The 24,070-nt window shown below is 34.1% G+C and overlaps 1 protein-coding gene across 1 annotated transcript in view; it reads left to right on the top strand.

Moving 5' to 3' along the window:
- Positions 1 to 24,070, top strand: part of LOC127733162 (uncharacterized) — a 593,316-nt gene that overhangs the window by 552,097 nt on the left and 17,149 nt on the right. The gene's annotated exons all lie outside the window — the stretch shown is intronic.

Genomic DNA, 24,070 nt, shown 5'->3' with positions numbered 1-24,070 from the left:
ATTTATAATTCACATTATTTCCTTTTTGCTATTCAGATTATAGTTTTCAGTAAGACATTCACATTATCAATGAAATTATTTGTATTTTATAGAAAATTAGCATTTCTGTCACATATCTTTTAGATTTTAAATGAAATATGTCATATTTTAAATGAAAACTGTTATGACAAGAAAATTTAAAATACATTATATACATCACATGCTGTTTTTCTGTTTTTGAATTATGTATGTTTTAGTTTGCGTAGTTTGTTTCTTTTAACAAATGCACTGAAACAAAATGTTTTGACAGTTATGAAAGAATTATGGCCATGTACCTGTTATGACTAGTCAAAATATTTTGGCCATGTTATAAAACAAAAAATTTTGATCACCTATTAATAATTCAAAACATTTTTAGATGGAGACCTTGTGTAAATACCAGACTTTTTATTTTAATTCCGCATCTCAAAATTTTTAAACTATAATTGACTTCTATCTCCTCTGATTCATGTATGCTCATTTGAAAAATTGACTATAATTAGTTTTGACATTATTTTGTTGGAAATTTGTAGTATGTATTATTTCTATAAAAAATCAGAAACATTTTTCAAAACTGAATTGCTTTGTATATCTTTTTATACGACATCAAAAAGATTTTTGCGGTCATATATTGGTATCACGTCGTCGTCGTCGGCGTCAGCGTCTTCCGAAGACATTTGGTTTCCGGACAATAACTTTAGTTTAAGTGTATGGATCTCTATGAAATTTAAGCAAAAGGTTCAATACCACAAAAAAAAGGTTGGGATTGTTTTTGGGGGTGATGGTCCTAACCATTTAGGAATTAGGGGCCAAAACAAGCATTTTTCTAGTTTCAGGAGAATAACTTGTGTATAAGTATTTTGATTGCTCTGAAATTGTACCACAAGGTTCAATACCACAAGCAGAAGGTTGGGATTCATTTTGGGGGTAATTGCCCAAATAGGTCAGGAATTAGGGGCCTAAAACAAGCATTTTTCTAGTTTTCAGACAATAACTTGTGTTTAAGTGTATGGATGTTTCTTAATTTGTACCACATTTTACAAAAAGAAAATTTCTTCAAAATTATTTTTTTTGGAAAAGAGGGGGGGGGGGGGGGGTAAATTTTTTTTTTAGGGGGGGGGCAATTTTTTTTCCTGAAAAGAAAATTCTCTTCAAATATTATTTTTTTTGGAAAACAGATTTACAAAGTATTGCGCAACAGCACATTGTATTGCACAACAGCAAGAAATCTTCAGTTGAATATAAATTAAAATCATACAACAAATTTCAAGTTCTTTGACACATTTATTCTGTGTCAGAAACCTATAATGTGTCAAATATTCAATTACAATCCAAATTCAGACCTGTATCAAGCTTGAATATTGTGTCCATTTTTGCCCCAACTGTTCACGGTTGGACCTCTGCGGTCGTATCCAGCTGCTCTAGGCGAAGCAGTTTATTATACTTTGACACAATCATGCTTGAGCATATAAAATGACCTTGCTTATATGCATGCAAATAGGATGTGCTTTTAAGTTTTGCAAACATGTCCATTTCTCATTAAATAATGGTCATATATATCCTATATGTTTATAGAATAACTATACAGTGTCAGAAAATATAAAATTTACTTGTACAAGGCTTAGAAACAGGTATAATGCAATGCTTTGCTGAGCATTTCTATCCTGTATCGAGGAAAGTAAAAATAAATTTTACATTTTTAGACAATGTATTGTTGTTCTCTTCATTCTGCAACTCTTTCAAAGGAAATAACTTGGATAAAAACCAACAATTTTACATCTGACACAGACGATTAAAAATTCTGTGAACCTGTATTCTTTAATTGACATCATTAATTAAACTCTACAGAAAGATGTAATTAACAAACAAGGTGTTATATGGTCAGGGGAAGTATATCACAAATATGTATTTGGTAAATGCAATTTGAATGTTCAATTAGCACAGTTGCAGTGTAAGTTAAAGATATACATATATCACCTCTTCAGTACTCATATTCACCAACATTTCGAATGGAAAAACAAAGGAAATGGGGTATCCATCTATGACACAAAATCAGTACATGCACAGCAAAAATAAAAAAAACACACAAAAAAGCAAAGATTGCTGTTCTTCATCTCAAAGTCATAGTGAAGCCTTCAACATGGAGCAAAAAAAAAAACCAAATACATAAAAAATGTGGCGGTTTTAAACATGTTTGTGAGCGCTCAACCCTCCTATTACCTGGGACAGTGTTGTTACAAAACAACATAAGAACAAACTATAAAAATCAGTTGAAAAGGGCTTAACACATCAGATCGATACAAAGCAGAAAAACATCAAACAAAAACACAGGACGTGGCAGGGTATTTATACATCCCTAACAACAAAAAAGACAGAAAGTACAGATCTGAGAGTACTTGCAGTGACTGACAGCTAGTAAAAAGCCTATGACAACTAATAAAAAAAATCATGTATTTAAGACTAAAATATCAATCAGTACACATGCAACATCCAATGGATTTAGTGTAAAGAAGTCATTAGAAGTCAGTGAAAAATATGGCCTTGTGCAATGCCAAAATATAGGTCAAAATATATACAGATTGTAGTAATTTGAATGTCTTTTTTTTTTTTAAGTGCTTCTGTGTCTTATTGATATATAATTATTACCACTTAATTCATCAAAATAACCAAAATACACATGCTGGTTTCATTAGAACCTATTGCAAAATTTTGAAATATATACCAAATATCTTGGTCTATCCAAGTAGAAAATGAGTTAAAACTTGAAATGCATCATTCTTCTATCATGCGTTTCCACTGTTATATATTTTTGCATATGATTCGTAATGAAAGGGCATTAAACATCCTTGAACCTGATGACTCTTATAAGGAAATGTCTGCGTCATCACAAAAAAAAAAACCGTTAATTTATGTATGCAGTTTTGTTTTATAACAATTAGCTTGGTAATTGAATGACAAACAAGTTATTTTGTACATGTATTTTGATTACACATTCATAAACTTTTATGAGGTTATTCAAGGATCTGTTTAAATTAAATGTTACGTCTTGAAAAAAGCAAGTTTTAAAAATTACCTTATTGCTTCAAATGATTTTACAACCAGTGAGAGTTTGTCCTTTCTAAAAAAATGACACATGCTTATTGCAATTCAATTTTCCTGTTCATCTGTAAATAATAAATTTTATAAACATACGAATAAAAGGAGATTTGGGCCTTTTGTCTATGAGACAGCAACTGAAAAATGAAAAAAAAGGACAAACAAAAAAAATGAACAGGTGTAGAGATTTTTTTCTGAGATAAATGATAAATGAAAACCCAATGGCATATTGTAACTAACACACAATGTACAAAATAAGATAAATATGATTAAGACATGAAATACATGTATATGTATATAATTCATATTCAATGCACAGTGATGCATGTACACCTTTATGATCCTCTTTGTATTTATGCATTTCTTTAATTACAATAAATTATAAACTTGGTACCTGCATTTATTTGATAGTATTAATCTTCATTAACTGGCAATTAGGAAATTATGAGACTATGATGAGAGATATTTTAATACAATTCCTGTGCCAGTTTTAGTGGAATTTGATTGGTTTGATTAAAAAAAAAAGTTTTTATAACTGGGTGATCATCCTATATTATTTTCACATAAATAAAAACATTTCATCTTTTTCTGAATTTCGAAATGGCTTAATTTCAGTTCGCTTAAATTCAAGAGGACGAACAGATGTTGGTACAGTTGAAATTCATACGGAAGGAGCATGGGTACAGGTGTGTGATGCAGGCTGGGACGATATTGATGCCACAGTTCTATGTAAAGAAATGGGCTTTTCCTGGGGCAAGGCTTTGCTTCGATCTCAACTTGGAAAAGTATCTTCTTCATCTATTGCCACCAAAGCTTTTACACATTTCTCTTGCATAGGCTCAGAAGATCGATTGATCAGCTGTAACCACACAGTTCTACGATCAAAATGTGAAACAAAACACAGAGCTTCGGCTATATGCTATGAAACTAGACCAACTCCTCAGCAGTTAAATGGTTTGTTTTTTGACTATCTTGTAATAATTACATTTATTAGTAAAAGCGCACTTTTACTCTGTATAGCAGATTCATACAATGTATTCTTGGCATAATGTGAATCAACACTGTTATGCAGTTCAAAATTAGAATGTCCTGATAAACTTCATTGTAGCATTTAAGCAACACTGTCATACAGTTCAAAATTCGAATGTCCTTATAAATTTCATTCTTAGCATAATGTAAAGCAACACTGTCATGCAGTTCAAAATTGGATACGTCTGGTTGAAGAAGCTATGATATTTACCGACGTTGTTATAGCAGTAAAATCACGAAAATATTAAATATTTAACTGATTCAAGTTCTCCAAATTCAAGTATCTAGAAATGTCAGAGTAAGATGAAATATACTCCCTTTAATTGTATAACAACCAAATTAATATGTCTGAGATTATGAATACAGGTAAATGAATTGCACGATGAACATTGAAAGATCTAAAGTCAACTATCGTTTTGGGAAGATGTCATAATTACATTTGGTAATTAAAACCGTGTACAAAATTCCCTGTATCGTCCAGGCAGGAGTATATAAATAAAGTTATAGTATTCCCAGAGAAATCTTCTAAATTTTCTCTCAAGTTTCACAACAGAAAATAAATGTAAATAAGTAAAACTTGAAAATGAAATTGAAAATTTATTCCTATTGGGTAAACATCCTTTGTATTCAACAGCTATATCTAAACTGAGAAGCTGGCTCCCTGCAGTTGTAATCTGAGAACCTAATCCCTCATAATCAGGCTGACCAAATTAGGCACAACCTTTGACCTTATAATGGAATTGACTATCCCATCTCATGGAAGAAACCATTACGCCTGTATAAACAACACTTATACTCTGCATAAGTTACAAATAATGTTAAGCAACACTGTCATGCAGTTCAAAATTAGTATGTCCTTATAAACTGCATGCTTAGCATAAACTTGGAATCATTGTTGAGAAAGTATGTTTCAAGTAAGCAGTTATATCTAGATTTGTCTTGAAATTTTATTTTTTCATTATTTTTTTACAAAAAGAGAGAACTGCCTGGTTCACATTGTATCTGGGAACAGTAATATATATGTTCCTGATTGTATTAATATGTAATTACATAATAATCACATCCCATACATAAACTTTGAAATAAATGACAGAAATTTTTCACTAAATTTTATACGTATAATTCATTTTCCTGAAACTTTTTCACTTCCTATTTTAGCTTCAGTATAACTCTATAGAATGAAAAGTTTTATACTTCTTTTGAAGTAGATTTTTAGACACACATCATATTTTTTCTAAAACCATAAAAAAAATGACATTTTAAGCTTTTTACCGACAAATTAACATTTGATATGACAACTTCATGACCTTTGATTACTCTTTTGTCTATAATTCTACTTAAAAACAAATACATTTGTGCACATGCAATACTTGGTTTATCCTACAACTTTTTGTGTCAATAGTGAATACTAAGGGTTTTTATTCTTTCTCGAGATATCAGGTTTTCATTGTGGTTGTGTGGTGAGGTCTGTTGTACTGTCAAATATTTTTGGTGATTCCTGTTATCATTTTTATGCAATATTTTTTAAAACCACAGTTTTTATATGACCGCAAAAAATTTTTTGTGTCGTATAATGCTATGATTGGGGGGGGGGGGGGATTCTTTTTTTCAATTTTTTGGGGGGTTCATTTTTTTTCTTCAAAATTTTTGAAATTTTGAAATTTTTGAAATTTTCAAATTTTTGAAATCTTCAAATTTTTGAAATCTTCAAATGCGCAGTATTGCGCAATAGCACAGCTTTGTACAATAGCACAGTATTGGGCAAAAGCAAGAAATCTTCAATTGCACAGTATTGTGCAATATCACAGCATTGCGCAATAGCAAGAAATCTTCAATTGCACAGTATTGCACAATAGCACAGTATTGCGCAATAGCAAGAAATCTTCAACTGCACAGTATTGCGCAATAGCAAGAAATCTTCAATTGCACAGTATTGCGCAATAGCAAAAATTTTTCAATTGCACAGTATTATGCAACAACATAGTATTGCACAATAGCAAGAAATCTTCAATTGCACAGTATTGCACAATAGGAAGAAATCTTCAATTGCACAGTATTGTGCAATAGCAAGAAATCTTCAATTGAAAACAAATACAAATGTTTTAACCAATTTCGATGGGATTAATTAAGTCTTTAATTTTTGGGGGATCTAACCTTGTATAATTTTTTTGGATATTGGGCCCCATTTTTAAATTGGTCTACATTGAGGTCAAAAGGGTCCAAAATTAAACTGAATTATTGCAGCTGTATGATTTGCTGAATCTTATTGTGCATTTAGATTTTTATTTTGGGCCCTGTTTTCAAATAAGTTCATATTAAGGTTTGAAGGGTCCAAAATTAAACTTTGTTTGATTTCAACTAAAATTATATTATTGGTGTTTTTTTATATGCTGAATCTAACCATGTTGTTAGATTTTGGATATCAGACCATTCTAGGTAAGTTAAATGTCCCATTTCAAATTTTTAAGATCTTTGACCACATTTATTTTGTGTCAGAAACCTATATTATGTCAACAATTAATTTGATCACAATCCAAATTCAGACAGTATCAAGCTTGAATATTGTGTCCAAACTTGCCCCAACTGTTCAGGGTTTGACCTCTGCTGTTGTATCAAGCTGCGCTCAGCGAAGCATTTTATTTAGATATTAAATAGTAGTTAAACAGTATCAAATACTGTAATATTGAGCTTCTCATAAAATATACCTTGTCTTTTTTCAAACATTACATGGCTTTAGGCTTACTAATTAAAATCCTGCATGTTTGCTTTTGATCTTACTAACATGACACAGGACAAGCGTCACTTGTAAATATATATTTAGTATATTAGATTGTATGTATGCTTCAGCCCGCAGTTATTCTGTCTAACACATAAGTAAAGATCATCTGTGTTGATGTGACCAACAAGATTTTTGGCATCATTCTATTTTCATTTAACAGTTTGAAAAAAAAATATTATAAGGGTATCAAAACCTTCTATCAAACAAGCAAGCAAATTGTTAATTAGTGTTTCATTTGTTAATGTTTTTTTTAGGTACAAATTTGGTTATGAATTTTTATATTCATTTGAATTCAGGGTACAGACCACTATACCAATGTAAAGACATAAATACCACGGCATATTTTCAAAGTCATGACAATTACAACATATCGGATATAAACGTCCAGTACGATAAATGTAAAATCAATATTTTTGTTAATTCATCGGACAATGAATACCAATACAATGAGGGTTGTCTTAATGGCTACAGCTTGGATATTCCCGAGGATCGATCCACAGTAACAGAAGTAGGTACTTATGTCAAAATAAGTTTAGGACTAAATACAGTAATTCTCGATCACAGCTCCCAAGATTAAACCAGTATCATTTAAGTTTATCATTTGTTATAGTCCGATAACTGCTTGATATTTTTGAATACAATTATGAAATATCCCAAGAACGAACAATATAAGATATGATCAACATTATTGAATACAATGATTGGCTTACTTAGATGATGCGTATAAAAAAAAAATCTCCGCAAGAACATCAAAATGATTGGAATCAGATGGTCTGTTTTCTTTTTTTTTAAAAGAGCTAAAAAAAGATACCATAGAGGACATCCGAAAATGAAAAAAAAACAACACCAACACCAAACCAAAAATAAAAACGGCGAAAAGACAAAAGACTAACACGAACCCCATCAAAACCCGGGGGTGGACTCATGTGTTTCCACTGACAAGAAAGAACTACTGGTTGATTGTGACTGAACAACAGGCAAAGGAACATATATATGCTTATTAAAAATAATGTTTAACTATCATGTCCCGATGACAATTGACGTTGATGTAAAGTTCATTTTCATAGAAATTATCGAGCTTTAGTTACGAGATATTCTTGACATGCATCATTTGCCGCTATGCTGAAATGCTATATCATTATATTCATTCTGTATTTCTTCCAAAGGGTAATAAAGTTCTCCTCGATTTACAAAATTGTTATCCTGGTATCTATGATGTGTTTATATACATGTGTTACGTCAACGTTTCAGCAACAAAGCCCTCGCATAATGTAAGATTATATTTCTTCAATTTTTGCTTTCAACAACAGTTTCAATTAAAATTATACAAGTTTTGTACATTTTTATACTTTTATATTATTTTATAATGATTTCACTTTTGGTTTCACTTTTGGTTTCAAATAATGTTCACTACTATGATTTTAAAATATGATTTGTTTGTACTGGCGCGGAGAGATCTTAACTTGCTAAAACAATGATAATGCTTGGACAAACAGTCGGTGCCGTAATTTTTTCACCTATAGCAGACAGATTTGGTAGAAAAACTGGAAGTGTGATATCAAGAATTCTTCTCTTCTTAACAGCTTTGGCAACAGTTTTCACGCCAAATATCGAAGTCTTCTTACTCTTCAGATTTTTACAGGGGACATTTCAGGGGGTACGTATATAACATGAGGTTATCAAAATAACATCTTTTAGACAGTTTTTTTTTCACCTGCGTTTATTTGAGAAACCGACAAAAGTTTCCATTTTCTGTTTATTTTGTAGATGTACCCTTATTTACCATAAATTACCACAAATTTTTATTGTGAATCCATACTGACTCATAGAAAAATGGGTTTGAACCGATTCTGTTATGAGGAGTACCTAAATTGCATCCGTAAAAATCGAATATTTGATGTTTTGTTATTGTAACGGGAATGAGTTTCCCCGAGTTCACGGAATATTAGAAAACAGAATAAGTTACTTATAATATAGATTTAATATCAGCCAAATAATTTAAGCACAATTTACAATGAATAATAATACTGTAAATATTTAAGAATGGCGAAATGAGACATAATGGTGGTTTTAAACGTAGTATTAATCAAAATATCAACCTGAAGAAGGTGATGTTCAGTTTCTCCCTTTCTAAGTAAGTTCGTAAGTGCAGAACCAACGCAAAACTTCCTAGTCTGACGTCATAAGACATCAGAACGGCACGGGCCGGTCCTACCGGAAGAAGACCGGTAGGCCCGGTAATCTCATAGCTAACTACGGCCAGTACGGCAGTTTAGAAGCTATATAAATTACAAAGTGGGTTTAATATGAATAAATTATTAAGTAAAACCAACCACCATTACACTCCCCCTCTCTTAAGACCTAATGTTGGGACGACATTAGTCTAACGATAAAATATTCAATAGAACAAAATACATACAACAATATAAAAGCATGCAAGTAAACTTACCAAGTCCTTAATTATGTTTTAACTTTAGCACTTAATATCAACGAAAATTGCATTTCCAAAATTATTAGCCTGGATTTCTAAATAATAAATTTCTTGAATCAGTTTGAATTATTTGAAATTTTATGTCACGTATTTCAACTTCAAATTTAACGAAATACAGTCAATTAACTTTTTTAACCAATATGCCTAGTAAATATATAAATAATGAACACACAAAAGTCATTGTCACAAGTTTCACAATCAGACATATATGATGAATTATAGTTCCACAAAAAAAAAGAATTAAGGTTCCATATTCCTGAACAGTTGGTCCTTCCATTTCAAGTCTGCAAGTTCTGTAAGTAGTCTTCGATTTTCAACCTCGACTTCCCTCCTCTTCTTGCGTTCAAGTTCTAGTTTGGAACCCTCTTTTCTGAGGGTCTCTAATCTTTCCTTCGCGACCTGCCTCGTCCTTCCAAGAGAGTCCATGCTATTGGATAAGAACAGTAGGTATAACGATAACTCAGTCTCACTCTCTGGGATGGCCGGCAGCTGAATCGGAGGGTAATCAAGGCAAGACGTCTGGCTGGAATTGTCGGTAAAAGCGGTAGCAGAATACCCAAAGGAGGTATTATAATTCCTATCTGTAGAAGTAGTAGCTGTGGAAGTAGTAGCTGTAGAAGTAGTATCTGTAGAAGTAGTGTCTGTAGAGGTAGTAGCTGTAGAAGTAGTAGCTGTAGAAGTAGTATGTGATCTTTTATGATATTCTGACAGAGAAATCTTAGAAGAACTGGTAGGGAATTTTCTAGGAACTGATACTGTGAACTCTGGTCCATCATCCTCCTTAGTAGGGTTACATGTAGCTGCTAAGACAGATGAAATAAGTGAGATAGACGGAGTGGGTGATGATACCAGTCGGACTGAACCTACGGAATTAGAGCCTAGCTGCTTAGCAGGATTCACAGAAGAAGAAGCTGACTGCTGGTTAGAAATCACATCCGAAGAAGCTGACTGCTGGTTAGAAATCACATCCGAAGAAGCTGACTGCTGGGCAGAGTTCACAACGAAAGAAGATAACTGCTTGGTAGAACTCACAACGGACGATAACTGCTTGGTAGAACTCACAACGGACGATAACTGCTTGGTAGACCTGACTGAAGGTGAAGGTGACTCATGAGCAGCCTTGTCTGAAGGTGAAGGTACTAACTGCTTGGCCGAATTTGTGTTAGACGAATCACATCTCCCTGGTGATCCAGAAGAATCAGGTATCATCACTCTGTTTTTGTATATAAAAAACCCAGGGTCAATAAACCCTTTATTGTCCGTTTGTGTCTTTTTGCATTTCTCTAGGGCGGACTGTATTAATCTCATATCTGTCATATAATGTTGGCGTATTAAATGGATTTTAATGTCATGTTTTCTACGACAGGAAGCTAGACAACCAGCTACTGAGCATTCATATTTCACACACATCATAGTGTGTTTCTCTTCCCAATGTCTCTGATATTTTGTCCTGTTTTCAAAGGACTTAGCTCCACAATCGTCCACCGGACATTGCATTCGTCCACCAGGTTTATAGAAAAATACTATGCTCTTTGTCAATTCCGACATCTCTGTTTCCATTTCTTCCTCATTGTATTCTAAGACATCCGGATATTCCATGCTGTGAATAAGAGTGATACTTAAAATGTTTGGTATAATATGTATGAAAGTTTTTCTGGTCTAATTCGTACGTTTTATACTTATTTTTATATTTATTTATCATTATGTAAACATCCATGCTGACTGTTCCCATGCTATAAGAAGCGTTCCCCAGCTTCCAAAATATTAAAATCAGGTTGACGTCTAACCTGACTTTATTCTTCTACCATTACAAAAGGCAGCTAAATTATCCTATACATCTGCACATTACCGAAAGCTCATACGAAAAAAGCCCATGGTAAATAAAATGTACAAACGTACATGTAAAATTCCTAGCATTTCCGGTCACAGCCTTATGATATATCTACATAATGTAGGTCTAAAGTTTTATTCTGATACAACAGTAATAATAAACGATGTTGAAATAGATTGCATAAGAAAGCATAATTTATGGTGAAAAGTGTAGTTTTGGTCGTATCAAGCGACCCCGTGTGCTGTATTTAGGAGAGTTATGTACAACATTGTCCTTATTTTTGTCTGTACAGTTATTCGAAACTGTTTCATATTCAGTGTTAGAAACGGAATTGTATTCTTCTGCGTTCGAGTTTACATGTTCCAGAGATCCTTGATCCATTAAGGTCGCGAGGCTTGAATCGACATTAGACAGTTCATTTTCCAAGCCGTTTCCTTCTACTCTTTTTAAATGGTCTACGTGTACGATTTTCATTTTCTTTGTTAGACTCGACTCGATCTGATAAGTGACTTCAGAAATTTTTCTTATAATTTTGTACGGACCGGTCCAACCGACGCCTAATTTTCGTTTTGCATGTGGGGGATACCAGTACCACACTAACTGGTCCTTTTCGAAGGAACGAATTTTTAGCTTGACGTCGTAAAAACGTTTTTGTCGAAGAAAACTTGCCTCTAATTTCTCGTGGGCAAAAGAAAAAGACTCTTGCATAGCATCCTTAACCCATTCTACATATTTAATAGGACATTCAAACTCTGTTTCACTCGGCGGTGTGCCAGCAATTATGTCTATAGGCAGACATACTTCCCTCCCTAGCATAATTAAATTTGGTGTACACTTGGTACTTTCGTGTACCGCGGCACGATATGCCTTCATTATAAAAGGTAAGTGGTCGTCCCAGTCTGTGCGATTTTCATCCACATACATTGCCAACATATTTTGGGCAGTATGGTTATACTTTTCTACCATACCGTCCGATTGCGGTCTGTACGGAGTAGTACGCGACTTATCAACTCCTAGGAGTTTACAAATTTCCGAAAACAGCCCAGACTCAAATTCCCTTCCTTGGTCAGTATGTATTCTTGTCGGAGCCCCGAATCTACAAATGAACTCGGTAACTAATTTATCCGCCACCGCTTGCGCTGTATGATTTTTCAAAGCATATGCCTCTTTCCATTTACTAAAATAATCTCCAATAACCATTATATATTCATTGTCGTTGTCTGTTTGTGGCAACGGCCCCATACTATCTATAGCAATACACTCAAGCGGACGCGTAACAGTGTAATGTTGCATGGGATACTTCCCTTTTCCTGGTCCCCTTTTCCGCTTCGCGCAAGAGGGACAAGTCTGACACCATCGACTTATATCGCTTGTCATACATGGCCAATAAAACCGCGACCTAACTTTATTCAAAGTTTTTTCCCGTCCTAAGTGACCAGCGGTCCGATTGTTGTGCAACTGGAGCATAATGTCCTTACGCAATTCTCTTGGTGCCACGAGTTGATTAGTAACCGAACCATCGATTTCAAAGAATTTACGACAGAGCAAATCATCACGGATAAAGAGCAAATCCCACTGCCGCAGTAAGGCAGACATATCCTGATCGGGAGTACTGATCTGTGGTTTTTCAGTACCATGTGTAAGATACTGCATTACCGTAGCTATATTACTGTCCTTTTGCTGCAGTCTACGTATAACCTCTGCACCCCATTGTTGTACCCAATTTGAATCGGACACGATTTTTGTATTTGGAGTTGGCTGTTTTGAATCCCCCGAAATTGCGTTGATAGCGCTAACAGTGCACGGCGTATTACTTATGCATTCTGAACAGTTATCGCGTTTACAGCGTCGTCTAGGCACTCGTGAAAGTGCATCTGCGTTTCCATGCGCGTTGCCCTTCCGATGTTGTATAGTCATATCGTAAGTGTCTAACAGAGATATCCACCTAGCTACCATCCCTTCCGGTTCCTTAAAGTTTTTTAGCCAAACTAACGAGGAGTGATCTGTTCTCAGAAGAAAGTTTCTCCCGTAGAGGTAATGCTTGAACTGCTTTACAAATACAACAACCGCTAAAAGTTCTCTGTATGTTGTGCAATACTTTATCTGAGACCGTGACAGTGTTTTACTGCCATAAGCAATAACGCGCTCTACGCCGTTTTGTACCTGCGAAAGGACCGCTCCGATACCGTAAAGGCTGGCATCGGTATCCAAAATGAATGGATCTTCACGAGTGGGATATGCTAGAATCGGCCTCGTTGTTAAGGCATTTTGAAGGTTTTCGAAAGCGTTGACACAACTCTCTGTCCACTTAAACTTTTGATTTTTCCGAGTAAGCTGTGTTAACGGGAACGCCGCGTCGGCAAAATTAGGAATGAATTTCCTGTAGTACGACGCTATGCCTAGAAAGCTACGGACATCACCAACGTTATGAGGCTTAGGCCAGTTTCTAATGGCTTCTATTTTTCCTGGATCGCACTTAACGCCAAATTCGGATACTATGTGCCCTAGATATTTTATCTCGTCCTTGAAAAAGGCACATTTCTTAGGTTTTAATTTAAGATTGGCACTACGAAATCGATCAAATACCGAAACTAAATTTTCTAATGTTTGTGTGAAAGTTTTTCCAAAAATAATAACATCATCTAGATAGACAAGACATTTTTCCCACTGCAGACCCGACATTACTAATTCCATTAGGCGTTCGAAAGTCTTTGGACTATTCGCGAGGCCGAAAGGCATGTGTTTGAATTGAAAAAGGCCTTTATGAGTGATAAATGCAGTTTTTTCTCTGTCTTCTTGTTTTACGGAAACCTGATGGAAACTACTTGCCATGTCGGCCGTACAAAAATACTTAGCTCCAGATAAGGCGTCAAGGGACTCATCGATACGCGGTAACGGGTAGGCATCCTTTTTCGTTATAGAATTAATTTTTCTGTAATCTGCGCAGAATCGAGTAGAGCCGTCAGACTTCTCCACCAAGACAATATTAGCGGCCCACGGCGAGTGACTTGGTTCAATAATGCCCTGGTTTAGCATTTTATTGATTTCCGCTTCGGCTACGTCTCGCTGCATAATCGGTAATCGCCGTAAAGGCAATTTTATCGGTTTACTATCTCCGGTGTCGATTTCGTGTCTGACAAGATCGGTGTGTCCCAACTTCCCATCCGGTCCGACAAAAATATCCGCGTATTGATAAATTACGCTCTCTAAGCGTTTTCGTTCCTCTGCCGATAATTTCTCGGAGCATCGCTCAACTAACGGTTGTAAATACTCTGGTAATACAATTTCGGGCAAAGTAAAGTTATCATTTATTTGACTTCTTGATTCCGAATTGCAGTTTAAAACTTTTTCAATTGGTTGAACAGACCCTACTTGTACATTCTTTTTAAGAATTCTCGGATCCGATGTAGGATTCAAAATTGAAAATATTACTTTTGATTTTGACAAATTAACAACCGACTATGGCATTAAAAGATGATTATCGCCTTTGAATTCAGGTAATGGTTCTAAGCAACCTTCTTGTTTCCCATAAAAATTCCCCCTAATTTCTCCTTCTACAAAAATTTCAGATTTAGCAGGAATATGCACAGTATCTGTCAGATGCACCCTAGCACAGATATTATTAAACGTCGCTTGACGTTTTAATTTGACCTCAAATTTTGGTGATCTTAACCTTCCTTCTGCAGTGTCAATAGACACTCTGTTCGTACAAAGGAAGTCCATACCTAAAATACCAGAGAGTTCCCCCAGGCCGGCTACAATTACAGAATGTTCAAAATCATTTCCACCTAAACAAAGTGGAATTGTGGTCCTACCCATGACCTCAAGTGAATCGCCATCTGCAGTTGTGAGCTTGTTTGACACCCCCTTTAGTAACGACTTGCTTATGTTCAATTCCTTAAAAACTTTACTTGACAACAAAGTGACATCGGATCCTGTGTCAATTAACATACTAATGTCTGTGTTAAGCATTCTTACATTTGCATACCAACAATACTGTGAAATGTTACATAACCTAATTAAAGACGACGGCCTTGCAAAATTTTCAAAATTAATAGGATTTTGGACTGAGTTTGTGGCCTCCAACTCAGTCCGAGCTAATTTAAATGATCGGACTCAACAAGATTATCCCCCTGTACATTAATGGGGTCATTAATATTTTGATTTGAAGTCAAGCCTTTACGTTCAAGGACAGGACAGTCCTTCTTCATATGTCCTTCTTCCTTACAATAAAAACATTGTATTTTCCTCCTGTTTGTGTGATTCTTGTTAGGTTGGGTTCCCCTATAATTTTCCTTTTTTCCTTGACTATGCATCATTGCTTGCATTGATTTTTGGATCTCCTGCATACCCTCAATTAGTTTAGAAAACATAGAGGTTTGTGAACTATCATTGTTGGACCCCGAGTTTGCCTTAATTGACGTACAAATGGGTGAAATATCCTCATCCTTTGGTTTCCTTGCAAAAGGTTTACTTTGACTACCTTCAAATGCCTCAAACTCGAGTGCAAGTGAAATTGCCCTATCAAGTGATGTCGGGTGGCAAAACTGGACATGTCTTTTAAGTTCTAGATTGGGTAGCCCTGAAATGTACTGCTCTATTATAAGGCTTTCTCTTATATCAACTGGGATTGATGGAAATGCGTGTGTTGCCAATCGTTTTAGTGCATAACCGTAATCGGCTACTGACTCCTCCCCTTTCCGCCTTCTGTTCCTAAATTCACAGCGGTAAGCTGTTTCTCGTTCAGGTGGACAGAACCTTTGGGTCAATGAACGTTTCAACCTCTCAAAATTAAACAACTCCTCCCTAGAGAGTTCACTAAGGGCACGCTGGGCATTCCCTCGTAGACACATGCTTAACTGGGCTGCCATTTCATCCTCGGACCACCTATTCCAAAGAGCTACTTGCTCAAAGTGGCATATGTAATCAGGCCATTCGATATGTTTACCGTCATATGTATCTGGGTCTTTTTGTTTCCTTGGCATCTGCATACTATGCCGACTTTGATGCGAAGGTACATTTTTATTTTCTCCCAATGAAACCCTATCAGACATTTGATCTGGCCTCCTACTATGTTGTATACCAACATTTGATATTCCAGTATTTGTACAGTTAGGATAACCCCCAAAAGATTTTCTATTTTCACCATTAAGGTAAACTTGTGAGAAACACGGACTGTGTTTATTGTAAGAAGGGGTGAATCCCTTGTCCTGAAAACATTTATTGTTTATCTCCCGAAACCCACTTTGGTCTAATGTGTTGTAATTTTGGTTTGACAAACTATGTGTTTGTTTTTGAAACTCGAAATTCCGAGAATCCTCACCAGACAAGACGTCCCTATCTTCAATTCTGACATGACCGTTGTATTGATCAGAACACGCACCTGTTGAAAATTTAAAATTTGTTTCCTGAGCATTTAACATTGTTTTACTATTCAAAGGAGACCCAAACGAAACTGTATGATTATTTTGTGTCCTAGTTTCAAGTTTATTTAAGTCAAAACTTGGCAAACAGTCGTAATATTCGCGATTAGCAAAGCCTTTTTCCCTTACTGAGCCCCTTTCTGTTTCCTTAGATACGACGTTAGTCATGTGATCTTCGGTCGAGGTTACTGGTGCTACGTCATCACGCCATTTAACGTCTTGTGTATTGCTTTGACGTTGTGTATTCCCATAACCCGTTTGACAATCACTGACAGAGGAATTTAACAAACTAGACTCGGGTAACCTACGTAAATCACGAGAACTTTCATTTATTCCAGTTGACTGTCGCGATCCAAAAATTCCACGTGAATTATGAGTGGACATGTGTTCCTTGTTACTGTTATTGTCAAGTTCAGTGCCGTTTTCAAGATTTAAAGTTAGAATATCTGGTGTGTACGCACCGTAACACGAAGAATCAGGATCTTGGAACAATGTGTAACATTCACGAGCTACTGAAGAAGACGTTTCGTCTTGGTTTTGTGAATTGTGACGAACCACAGAAGGTGTAATTCTGTTTTGTTCATGTGGATAAGTTGTATGTGTTTTTATGTGTGTCTCCCTATTTCTGGGAGTTTCTGGATACACAAACTGTTCTTGGAAGTTTGTTTCATGTTCCGGTAAGTCACTTACATTATTTTTATCTCTATTATACTCGTAAACTTGGTTAACGGAATTTAAATTTTGAGTTGTACACAAATTTTGTGTTTCATTTTCCCTACTTCCATGAAGAAGTCTATTAAAACTAGCCCCTAAGTTCGAAAAAATCTTTTTGGCTGACGACATTTTTGTATTTACTGAAGTTTTCACAGAAAAATATATTTCCTTTAGAAAACTTAATCAGTTTTTCTCCAAATATCCCGCAGACGAGCCCCCAATGTAACGGGAATGAGTTTCCCCGAGTTCACGGAATATTAGAAAACAGAATAAGTTACTTATAATATAGATTTAATATCAGCCAAATAATTTAAGCACAATTTACAATGAATAATAATACTGTAAATATTTAAGAATGGCGAAATGAGACATAATGGTGGTTTTAAACGTAGTATTAATCAAAATATCAACCTGAAGAAGGTGATGTTCAGTTTCTCCCTTTCTAAGTAAGTTCGTAAGTGCAGAACCAACGCAAAACTTCCTAGTCTGACGTCATAAGACATCAGAACGGCACGGGCCGGTCCTACCGGAAGAAGACCGGTAGGCCCGGTAATCTCATAGCTAACTACGGCCAGTACGGCAGTTTAGAAGCTATATAAATTACAAAGTGGGTTTAATATGAATAAATTATTAAGTAAAACCAACCACCATTACACTATATTTTCACATTTTAAGGATGTATTCTTCTGACGTTGCAGTCTCGTTGAAATCTCGTTCTGGAATTATTTCCAAAACATGTGATACAAGTAGAAAATATCAATGAATTTAAAAAAAATTTTTTAATCAAACTTAACTCTGTGAAAAAGATGTGTATTTACAATGAGTAGTTTTTGAGTACTAGTAATCATTTTTTTTCAAATTTTATTACCAAGCAAGTCAGTCTTTTTAGCCAAAATTTTGAGAAAATGGGTGAGGGGTACAAGAAATGATATTACCAGAAACATGTACATCCCATATCACTTTTTTCTTTTCAAATTTCTTTGATATGTATTTTTTCAATCGTTTATAACAAAGAAGTTGAAATAATATGCATTTTGTTCTTAAAACAGAGAAAAATCACAAATTTACAAAATTGACAGCATGGTTAATTTGACACAAAAAAAGCATCAAAATATGATAAAACTTTTTTAAATTAACAACTACCAATAATTTTTTTTAAGTTTTATTTATTCAGATTGGTCCACTTCATCTTTATTGAAAGTATAAAAAAAAAGTTTAATTGTGGAACTGTGATTTTTTTCAACATAATAGCCCAAAAATAGGTAAAAATTGATGAAAAATGGGAAAATCATCAAATTTTGGTACTTTTAAAGGGGCGTAGCAAAAAAAGAAGTGCACCACCATATGATTTTTTCTTCACCAATTATTTTTTTACAGTCATATAAAACCAAAAATCAGGTTAAGAAAAAAAGTTTAATTCTAGAAATTTTTGGCTCCTCAGAGGTTTAGATCCTTAAGACAATTTGACAATAGTCCATGCTTACTATGCATTTGGTAAGAAATGATTACCTATTTTACTTGCTCATTTTTAAAAGATTATTTTTTGTGGACTTTGCATGCGACGTTTGCGTTGATTTTACTTTTTTCCACTGGATACTTGATCTGTTGATATATATTGTGACCATTTTATATACATATAAGTATATTTATCTATGTTAAAAGATGTGCATACAGGTAAATTATAAAAACACAAATTATTTAGTCTCTAAGAAAACCTGTTAAATTTCATCTGTTTTTTTTGGGGGGGAAATGGGTGCAAACCAGGTTTAATCCACCATTTTCTACATAAGGAAATGCCTGTACCAAGTCAGAAATATGGCAGTTGTTTTCCTTTTGAATGATGTGTTTGCGCTTTTGATTTTGCTATTTGATAAAGGACTTTCCGTTTTGAATTTTCCTTGGAGTTCGGTATTTTTGTTATTTTACTTTTTTGGGGGGAAGGGGTACACGTACAATGTGGGTACTATTACGTGATACATATTTAATTTTTCAAAGTGTGACAATATTTGAAGGTTTGTGCAACGACTTTAATTCGAATGCGATGAAATTATATCGTCTAGAAAGACAAATATTTCGGCACAAGAAATGACATTCGTCACTATCGATCTTTTTTCTCAAAACAAAATACACTTTGACATTTCTTTATTCAATACTTATATCCATATAAGGATGTTTTGAATTTCTAAAGTTTAGCAAATACCATGCAATAGAGTATAAATAAAATTCAAAGCGATAACATTTTATTCTTAAACAAAATTTTCAATGTCCTAATCTCATTAAACCGCAGTTTAAAATGAAAACAAAAAATCTTTGTATAGTGCATTTTATAGATCTTTTTCATTTCTTTTTATTGATAGTAACTTTGATGGTAAAAGGCTACAACTATCAGGTTTTCGATTTATCCAGAAACAGTTGACAAATTATACATGCATACAAATTTTAGTGTTCTCCAAAATACTGCTAAATAGCGTATGCTTTGCCTTATCAGCAATGTTAAAGGTTAGATCAAGTAAATTATTTGGAGACGTGATAATCTAAAATCTACAATTTTTTTCATTTCTTTATCAATTTAAAAAAAAAAACAAATGCAGGTGAAAGTTGTAGGATCTCTCTTTTTATTAATGTTTCCTTTCAGGGGAGTGTAATGACGAATACCATAATGTATGTCGAAATCATGCCAAAGGAGTTGCGCCATCGCTCAGAAGGTCTAATGTTAACTGCATGGACAACAGGTCTTGTCCTTACAACTTTGATTGGATACTTGTGTAGAAATATATCATGGCGCTATATGCAGTTAATATTGTCACTGCTAACTTGTCATACACTTTTTGATTGGCTGTAAGTATAACATACTAAACACTCATAATCCAAACAAAAAAAAACATCATAACTGGTACGGAACTATTATGACAACACATAAAAGTTGCTAAAAAAAATTAAAATATTCCTGTTATCAGTTTTCTAATAAAAAGTAAAATAATTTGGTATAGGCATTTGTGTCGAAAATGGTGGATTAAACCTGGTTTTATAGCTAGCTTAACCTCTCACTTGTATGACAGTCGCGTAGAATTCCATTATATTGACGACAATGTGTGAACAAACATACAGAAATAAAAAGTAAAAATGTCAGAAAATCGGGAACAGCAGTCAACATTGCGTTATAATCTTAATCACTATAATATCAAATAACTTTTTCAACAAAGAAAAACAAAATGGCATATAGACACTCTATATACATGGTACATAAGCTAAAATGAAAGACAAGAATACAAAAATGACCATAGCACAATGACACAATAGCGGGATGAATAAATACCTAGCCACGCCAGAAGTATATACCAAAAATATGAACAGTAAAGGAATCGATGCTGTCAAAATCAGCAACGCACCTCATTACAAAGAGGTAACATCCAAAATTCCACTTTATGTTCAAAATCAGTCTGTTCCTATTGTATCCTACAGTTACACCAACACCATTGCACATACAATATTTAACTATAAGCAAGCATTGCAGGACCTTGATTTAAAAGAATACCTAAAAAATCAGTCTGACGTGACTGTTCCCACTCGCCTTATATTTACAGCCTCTCTAGCCATGTTATTACTGGGGATCTAAACATAAATCAACATGAACGAAAGGTGATATCTCTTGGTCCTTAGTTCAGAGAACACCAACACATCATTTGGATCAAAAACTTCAAAATAATTATGGATTCCATTGAAGACTATGTTATAGCAAATGCTTAACGAGAAGAAGTTGAACTGGACACTTTGTCAGAAGCAATCAGGTCTCTGATAAAACGTCGAATTCCAAGGTTAAAAAAATGTGTGAAAAGTAAAATAACAAAAATACCGTACTCCAAGGAAAATTCAAAACGGAAAGTCCCTTATCAAATAGCAAAATAAAAAGCTCCATTCAATCAAACGAATGGAAAACAACTGTCATATTCCTGACTTGCTACAGGCATTTCCTTATGTAGAAAATGGTGTATTAAAACTGGTTTTATAGCTAGCTAAACCTCTCACTTCTTTTACAGTCGCAAAGAGTTCCATTGTATTGACAACAATGTGTGAGCAAAACGAACAGGCATAATAGATAAAAATGTCAAAAATTTGGGTACAGCAGTCAACATTGTGTTATAATCTTAATCACTTATGTCGTCAAGGAAAAACAAAATACCGAACGCCAAGAAAATATTTTGATTTTGCCATTTGATAAGGGACTTTCTGTTTTGAATTTTCCTTGGAGTTCGGTTTTTTTTGTTATTTTATTTTTTTATAGTGAACAATATAAACAGCAATAACAGATAACACTTCACACGACAAAACATAAACGTACCGACTATAATATACATAACACACCGATTTTGTAGTACCTGACTTGGAGTTTGGTATGATAATGTAGTTTTAACAAGACAAAAAAATCTTCTTCTTTTAAAAAAGATAGAAAAAGAGAGACGAAAGATACAAAAACGATATTCAATCTCATCAGTCGAAAACGAACTGACAATGCAATAGCAAAAAACGAAAAGAGACCAAAAGAAGAAACCAGGATACAAAGCACAACATAGAAAACTACACATTGAGCAACACGAATCCCACAAAAACCGGGGTGATCTGATATACTACGGAGCGGTAAGCAGATGTTGCTCCACGTGTAGCATCGTGTTGATCATGTAAGTAAAACCCTGTGATAAGTCTAATTCGGTAGGTCACATTTGAGTAAAGACGGAAGGGATTATGGTTACGACAATTAGAACATATCTGGTCATTTGCGAAACAGATATCCCATACCGGTCAACCAAATCGTGATGGCGTCCGTAAAATTTTCGAAGAGATCATTTCAACTTCACCACATGGAACTCTTGATTTAATAGCTTCCTTGTAAGCAGCAATCCTCAATTAAGAAAATAATGCTAGGAAATGCAGGCTCTGGAATATCGTATCAACTGAGAGGAATATACTCCGTATGCAGGCGCTGCTGGAATGTTGATATATATAAATAGAAAGTTCACAATTGGGAAGCTGAAATCATCTCTTTTGTTGTAAAGTTTTGTTCTCAATTGACCCTCATTATCAATTTCTATATGTAAGTCAAAATACGATGCAGACTTTATCATCAAAAATGAATTTATTCAATTATTTCAGTGTTAATGAATCATAAACAGTAAGGATAGATGGTATATTTTTTTTCACAAATGTTAATCTATCAAATTACATCCTTTAGATGTTGATGATGTTCACAAGATAATAACCAGGTAGCAGTTTTCCATTTATCTGATCTTGAGTCGTATTCAAAACTAATCAAAAGATAACTCAGATTGATACCACAGTTTCCCCTGTTAACCGTAATTACAAGTAAAGTTTTGTGGTAAAAATGGCGTTGGTGTAATGTCTTTATTGGGAGACAAAGTATTTATAGCATTTAGTTATTTATAGTAAGATATCTACTTATAAAATCAATTATAGAGAATCCGAAATAAATTATTTGTCAGCAGTCTGTTTTCCGTCTTTAGTATACACTCTGTAACCCGTTCCGATCAAATCCTTGTCAGCTAGTATCTTTGAATACCAACTCGTATCATCAACTTGTACCCGATCTTTAAGGAACATACTATTTCCCAAGTACTTGTATATCTAGCTGATTACCAGAAAGTGATATAGCAATAACATAATAAAACACACATACACACAAATAGTTGTATGACACTATATTGTTTTTATCCTCAATACTCTTCAGCCTCATATTTTGTCTAACCCTTTTACTTTTTTATATTCGAGCGCCACTTTTGTAGACGAAACGGGTCTGGCGTACAAAATTTTAATCCTGGTATCAATGATGAGTTTATTTACATTATATTCTTAAGATTTTTAGACGAATCACTCAGATGGCTTATAGCAAACGGGAAAAAAGACATGACGGAAAAAATATTGAGAAAAGCATGCAGAATGAACAATGTTTCTTACGAAACTGTAACAGAAAATGTTCTTTTGTCGAAGGAAATCAGCATTGTTGCTAGTGAAGAATCACACGAACTAAGTTCTGGAAATGAAAACGAAGTTAAAAAAGAAAACGTCGAGAGATATACAGTCTTTACAGTTTTAAAACATAAAAGAATTCTTCTCGGATCTATAGTATTATGGATAGCATGGTAGGTGATCTATTTCCTCTATGAGTCAGAAAGATTGTTGTTCTTTTTTAATCAGTTAAGTTTAATCTTTATTTATCATATTTCGAGAGTTATTCAATATGATTTCATAGTTATATTTAAATAATTCGTTCATAACTGAAATTATATTATTTTTTATCATCAATTTGAAAAATAAAAATGAGATTTTACATTATTTCATTTTCATTAATACGTTATCAACATATTATCTATAAATATAATGTTTTCCGTAAAAGCAAAAATACGGTACTTCTCACCTTACCTTTGATTTTTATGACCCTAATAGATCTGAAACATTAAAAAATGATATCTTCAAACTCAATAATTGTTTTACCTCTTTCAACAGAAGGGCTACCCTTCCGGAGCACCGACATAAACCCTAGTTTTGTTTAAAAGGGGTTCGTTTTACTCTTGCTTTAATTTTAAGTGTTGTTTTTTTGTGCTTTTTAATTATTCAATATTTTACTAAAACGATAGTTTATTAATTTGGTGAAATCTTGCGGTTAGATACGTGTCAAT

Source organism: Mytilus californianus, unplaced genomic scaffold (assembly GCF_021869535.1).
Source record: "Mytilus californianus isolate M0D057914Y unplaced genomic scaffold, xbMytCali1.0.p SCAF_3, whole genome shotgun sequence".
NCBI lineage: Eukaryota > Metazoa > Mollusca > Bivalvia > Mytilida > Mytilidae > Mytilus > Mytilus californianus.
The sequence above is the reverse complement of the archived record's forward strand: the minus strand, read 5'-3'. Positions and strand labels throughout refer to the sequence as shown.